The 6,000-nt window shown below is 40.0% G+C and overlaps 1 non-coding gene across 1 annotated transcript; it reads left to right on the top strand.

The window, feature by feature from the left end:
- Positions 1-3,144: 3,144 nt before the first annotated feature.
- Positions 3,145-3,216, top strand: TRNAG-GCC (transfer RNA glycine (anticodon GCC)). Its single transcript has one exon. It is a non-coding gene; the product is annotated as a tRNA-Gly (tRNA).
- The last annotated feature ends 2,784 nt before the right edge of the window (positions 3,217-6,000 follow it).

Genomic DNA, 6,000 nt, shown 5'->3' with positions numbered 1-6,000 from the left:
CGAATCATCTCATTTCCTATTCCGGGCATTGAAAGCTGAAATCAAAAGACATCAAGGCCTAAGCCAGACCAATGATGATCTTCTCTTAAAATAGCAAGAAAATCTGGTAGAGGACTCTGCACCTAGTAAGGTCGACACAGTCAGTCAGGAAGATGCTTTCCCACCCAATCGGCCGAAGCATTGGCTAATATGTTCACTCTTTATACTGACCAGCAGTGGTAGAACATTAGGAGTTGATGCACATCGCTAACAATAGGCCTCAGACTGCGATCTGTAGACGACTTTTGACTATGAAAAGCTTGAAAGACCTGAGATGAATCTGTTTTCATACATATAAAGATAAGATAGCTGTGGCACGCGGGAAAGTCTTCCTTATCTAAGGGTCGTAAGAGTTGTTCAAAACTATGATCTTTTTCTGTAACTAGTTGCGATGCATTTTCTATACCGCTATTTTGGACTTCTCAGTCAAAATAAAATACGCCACATTAAATCAAATTAAGGACGCCTATTTTGATCCCATTCCTTCATACTTGCTTTGAGATGTTTGGCGGCTTCACTCCCACTTTGGATACCCACGCATTCTTTCAGGACGTCCATGACTTCTTTCATTTTTGAAAGTCTAGGGAGATCAGAATTCTCTATTTGAAGATCCTCCGAAACTTGGTTAAAAAAGGTGGATTTGGGCTCTACTCGTGTATGGGTCCTAAGAAAATCACGTAGTTCCTCTTTGACTTCTGCATGGATTACTAATAGGGAAGCCTGCTGTTCTGCAAGCCCCAGGCCAGTGGAAGAGGGGCCCAGTGGGGCTATTTTGGAAGGCCCCGCTTGCTCCACGACCCCGATTCCGGTTGGTTGACTAGTAGCTTCGTGCCCCCCTCATTTTGGGAAACTTCCTGATCAAGCCACCTTCCAACCTACGAGCCACTCCACGTGGAAGAGGTTGATTGTTCGGGGGGCCTGTCGGCGGGGGCCGAGGCTGTGGATGGTTCGGGAGCGGAATCTCCTTTGTTCTCTGATGATAAGTTTAGATATTGACGCCAATTCCCAGAGCTTGAAGATGTGACTTTTTCACAATTTGCCCCCTCTGGAGCCATCATCTTAGCTAGCTCGGTATCCCTAAGAGAAAAAATGACTGCTATTGCAATCTAATCCGAGTATCCAAAAGAAACAATAGCACAAACCGAGTACGGTAAGAAATATTAGGAATGAATAGAGAAACTTGCGTACTTGAGGAGATAACGGTCGAAGAATATTTATGGGCATGATTAAATTAAGTTATGTTTTTTCCTTTCTTAAGAGACTCCGGACGCTCATTGTCCTAAGCCCCAAGCATCCGGTTACCTTTGCGGATCTCCGCCGCGTGCTTTTGCGCTATTGTTACTTACGACGTTTCTTCTCTGTACGCAATTCCTGACTAGTCGTAGTTAGCCTAAGGACCGGAATAAGAGGTTTCGGCGTATCGGGGCTTTATGCCTTCTTCATTCCTAGCCGAACGTTTAGTATAAGTCTTTGGTATGGTATGATTATGATGATCCCTGCCTTTTTTTTTTTCCAGTTCGTGGGATAATAACTCCACTGTAGCATGTCCACTATATGGTTATGGTGGCGTACTCCTTATGAAAAGCAGGAAAACCAAATGAGGACCTTTGGTAGCAGGTCACAAGCTTAGATATGGGGTGGTGAGGATTAGATGAGCTAGACCAGACAGCTCGCGTAGAAAGATAACGTCATCGCTATAGTCGTTATCCAACTATGGCCGTGATCGATCAAACAGAGGCGCCTCTACTGTTATTAGATGAAAATAGGTGGTTGATCATACTTGTGGTGGGTCCTTTGTAGCGATCCCTTTGTTGGTGGCTAGGAGGGTGGTGAGGTGAGTGGGCCTCGTAATAGGTCGATGTACCCCGCCCAATCCCCCCAAGCCGCTCCCGAAGACCTCTTTTACCCTTCGTCCAAGCTTTCAGTCTATATATCAGGCCCATATAGTATGTCTGTATAACTGTTCTGTCTGGTCAGTCTGCATTCCAGTCTAGTCAGTTTGCCTTCTTCCCTTCCGTTCTAGTCTTCAAGTTGACTATGTATGCTTTATCGATTTTGGCTTTTTTTCTCTCCGACGAGAGGGATCCAGAATCTGAGGAAGCGACTGGAAGGGAAGCAACTGGGCTAGGCTATTGATCTTCTGGAGTAGCCTGACCCTGGGAAAGAGACTGTAATCGCCGCCTCGAATCAAGCTGCTGGCCTGAAGAGTGAGGCTGATCCGTCACATCAACTGCAGAAGAATGAGGAAAAGTTTATGAAAAAAAGAAGGCCGCAATACATCTCCATCATCATTCTCCCCTGGGGTAATTAGATTAAGGAAAATATGAGGCGACTTCATTTCCATTAAAGAGAGCATTAAGAATAAATCGAGTCTCTTGGATTTCACGTCATAGTATCTATACCCGGACTGAGCATATCCAAGAAAGACATAAGTGGTTGCCTTGAGGACAATTTTTCTATTAACTACGCAGAATATGAACAAAACACGTGCATCCAAATACTAAAAAGTGCCCATAGTACTGCCATAGTAAGATGTTCGTGAGGCTGAATGGAATGAAGCTTCTTCCCTCTCTCTTCCCCCAAAAAAAAGAGAGAGATGTCTCATCCCTTCTTTATGCACATCTACATAGCCATACACAAAGGTGTACAATCCGGTCAAAATATGTGGTTCTTTAAATTCATTCATTGTAGGTTCTCTTACTTGTTCTAGTGGCTGGCAAAGGACAACCGGGAGGGAAGAGCAAATGGCTTAGGAATCAACCGGTTCCGAGCAGACTCGTGGAGCTGCAGCTTGGATTATCGTAGAATAAGAGGGGCCATCTTACGAAATGACCTAGTTTAACTTAAAAGACAGATGAAATGAGGCCCCAGCTTGACTCGAGACCAAGACTCCTTACAACTCGCACCAATAGCGGCACTGAGTAGCCGGAGATTGATGGAAAAGACAACCCTTAGCCCTTCTCCCCCCCCCCCCCCCTAACCGCCTACCTACTCGTGTTCGTAGCTCGGTCGGAGGTCAAGACTGTGGTCCGGCGGAAAAACAAAAGTCATCTGTATGTTGTGTTACGTGAATTGCTCAGTAGTGCTTCGCCACTACCGTAGTTGGCGGAAATAGCTTAATGGTAGAGCATAGCCTTGCCAAGGCTGAGGTTGAGGGTTCAAGTCTCTCCTTCCGCTCCTGGCTTCGTCCTTTAGTGGTAACGAGTGGAGTACATAAGCCCCTTTAGAGATAGGGAGAAGCAGCAAGGCAGCCCCTTGTATAGGGTTCAAAAGCGAATAGGAAAATGATGGGAGATAGGGGGAAGCAGCAAGGCAGCCCCTTGTATAGTGTACTAGTGAATAGGAAAAGCGAATTGAGATTACTAATGACGGATGGAAGTTGAGGATAGACTGATCTACTCCCACTCTTCACCTCTTGGCTCACCTGGGATACGTACACCCTCGCCATTGTCTCCTTCGTCGGAGACTGGAAATGATGGGAATCCTATCGATAAAGAAGAGGCATAAGCATCGCCTCTCGATCCAATCCGTCTTCCCCGGCCTCCCCAACACACTCTTGATACGAAAGAAACCTCCCGCCATAGAGAAGAGATCTAAAGTCTGGGTCCCCTCGTCTCCTTTGTACCTGAACTGGTCGAGAGAGATGAACCCGCACCACATTTGAGTTCCTTCGAATCGAAACCCACAACTAGAGATGAAATTCCATAACCTAAACAACTCAATTGAGAGCTCCGTGACTGGAAAAAGGGAAGGTCCGCCAATGATTAAATTGATAGGCCATTCCCCCATATTCGTCTCTTGATTCCGCATTCCACTAATCCATTGTTAATGATTCATTCAAGGCATAAACTCCCCATTTCTTTGTCTTATCTTATAAGTGCAGGTGTTCGTCAACGATGAAAGTCGCTGAACTTTTCGAGTTGAGAAAGAGGGCTAGGCCCCGGGAGTGATTGAAGGGACTGGGAAAGATGGGTGGATTATATAGCTAGAGGCAAAGAAAAGGTTTGTTCATCAGGAACGAAGTCACTCGACTGGGCCAGCATTGATGAAAAAAAATAACAACTTCTCCCATTATTTCACTTCTAGGTCCGGGACAATAGAATGGGAGATTGAACGATTCGATTTGGACCCTTTTCGATTCAAATCATTGATTAAATCGTCAATTTTAAAATATCATCACGATTTGATTTGTATGATTTACGATTCGATTCGTGCGATTTGTACGATTCATACAATTTTCAGAATATATATATTTTCATAATTAAATTAAAAATTATGCTAAAATATTAGGTTTTAAGTACAAACACAAGTTAAATATGATAACTCCTCGTAATACCAATACATTTTTACATCTTATCATGACTATTTTTCTCCTCTTTTAATATTGTTCATTTCCAATTATATTTAAAATGAAAAAAAAAATTTACAATAATATTTTTGTTAGAATTTACATCTCTAATCTTATTATAAAAGTAAGGTTGCTCCCGGTAAACCCTAAGAAACTTTTCCGGCTCATTTAATAGTTATAATTGCCATTTATTTAATTAATAAATTTTATTTTTTTATTTTATTTAATATAATGAAGGTTAATAAATCATTATCAAGACTTTTTGGCCCCAAATTAACGTATCTTTTCCCACTAAAATTGTCATTTTACATAATATTAATTTTATGGGAAAATTATTTAATTATTAGAAAAATATTTAGTTTTTATTTTATTAATGAAATTAAGGTTGCTTTCTGATAAACTATTGAGATTTAATAGCATCATTGATTTACATTAAATTTGGTGAGACCTATTATGGGTGATAAAAAAGAAGATTCGTCAAACTTCTACTTTTACTGAGATAATATAAATATACAAACATATTAGATAAAAAACCATAAAGTTAAATTAACAAATAAGGCTTATTAATGGGGGATTATCATCAATTCATATAGAAAAACATAAAAATGAATTGAAACTTTAATTGTGTGGTTTAAATTGAACTTTACTTCAATCCCGTGCATCGGACATACAAAAATTCTAATTATATTTAAAAGTAGGAGATATATTTAAGAGAGTGCAAAAAATCTAGTTATATTTAAAAGTAGGAGATATATTCACAAAAGCGTAATCAAAGAAGGAAGAGAGGACATGAAGACGTTTCGATGAAGTCATAATTCCACATATGGAAGCCACAAAAATTGCAGAAGAGCTTGGTTCATTGCTCTTTGCTCGAGGCAATGCCGAGGTCAGAAAATGTTTTGTCCCATGAACACTTTCTTCATATATTTTTTATAATGCACATCATTAAGATTAAGTTTGTTTATTACATGTTATTTGTGATGTAAGCTTTAAGAACCCTGGATATATTTCTTCTTCAACAAAGAGGGTATGGGTTAACTGTATTGTTCCGTCAGGTTCTGTTAAAGAAGAAATCGAGAATGGTGTTGTGCTTCTGATAATTTGTCCCTTTATTACGTAAAATGGCATTTTATTTTGACCTCATCCTATTCATATATTCCTACATTTCTATGTCTTTCTTACGTACTTGTTTATTCCTATGCGTTCTTGGTTCATATGTTATTTCAAGGTCTCGGATAATTGTGGATGCGAATTTAACTATTCATAAACCATAATTGGATGTTTTAGTTTAAATATGCTTTCGTAAGTTGTAATATCCCAGAATACGAAACAATTTTCTATACCAACAAAGTTAAACAAAAGTCATCAATGCAACTTTGACTTTGTGCATGTTATGAACTGGAAAAAAAAAATCACTAGTGATTAGATTGTCTATTAGTATATATTTGGTACTCTTGCGGAGAAAACGCATGTTCCTATATTACCTTATGTAGAACATTTTTCATATCCTATTTTTATCAATTTGAAAGTCGAAGAATATGATGGATCAATATCCATGGCATTTGTTTGTTGTGAAATATGTGATGCCCGTCACAAATACATTTATATGATTC

Source organism: Erythranthe guttata, chromosome 8 (assembly GCF_056151865.1).
Source record: "Erythranthe guttata isolate IM_541 chromosome 8, IM_541, whole genome shotgun sequence".
In the NCBI taxonomy this organism is placed as follows: domain Eukaryota; kingdom Viridiplantae; phylum Streptophyta; class Magnoliopsida; order Lamiales; family Phrymaceae; genus Erythranthe; species Erythranthe guttata.
This window is presented reverse-complemented; position numbering and strand designations above follow the sequence as displayed.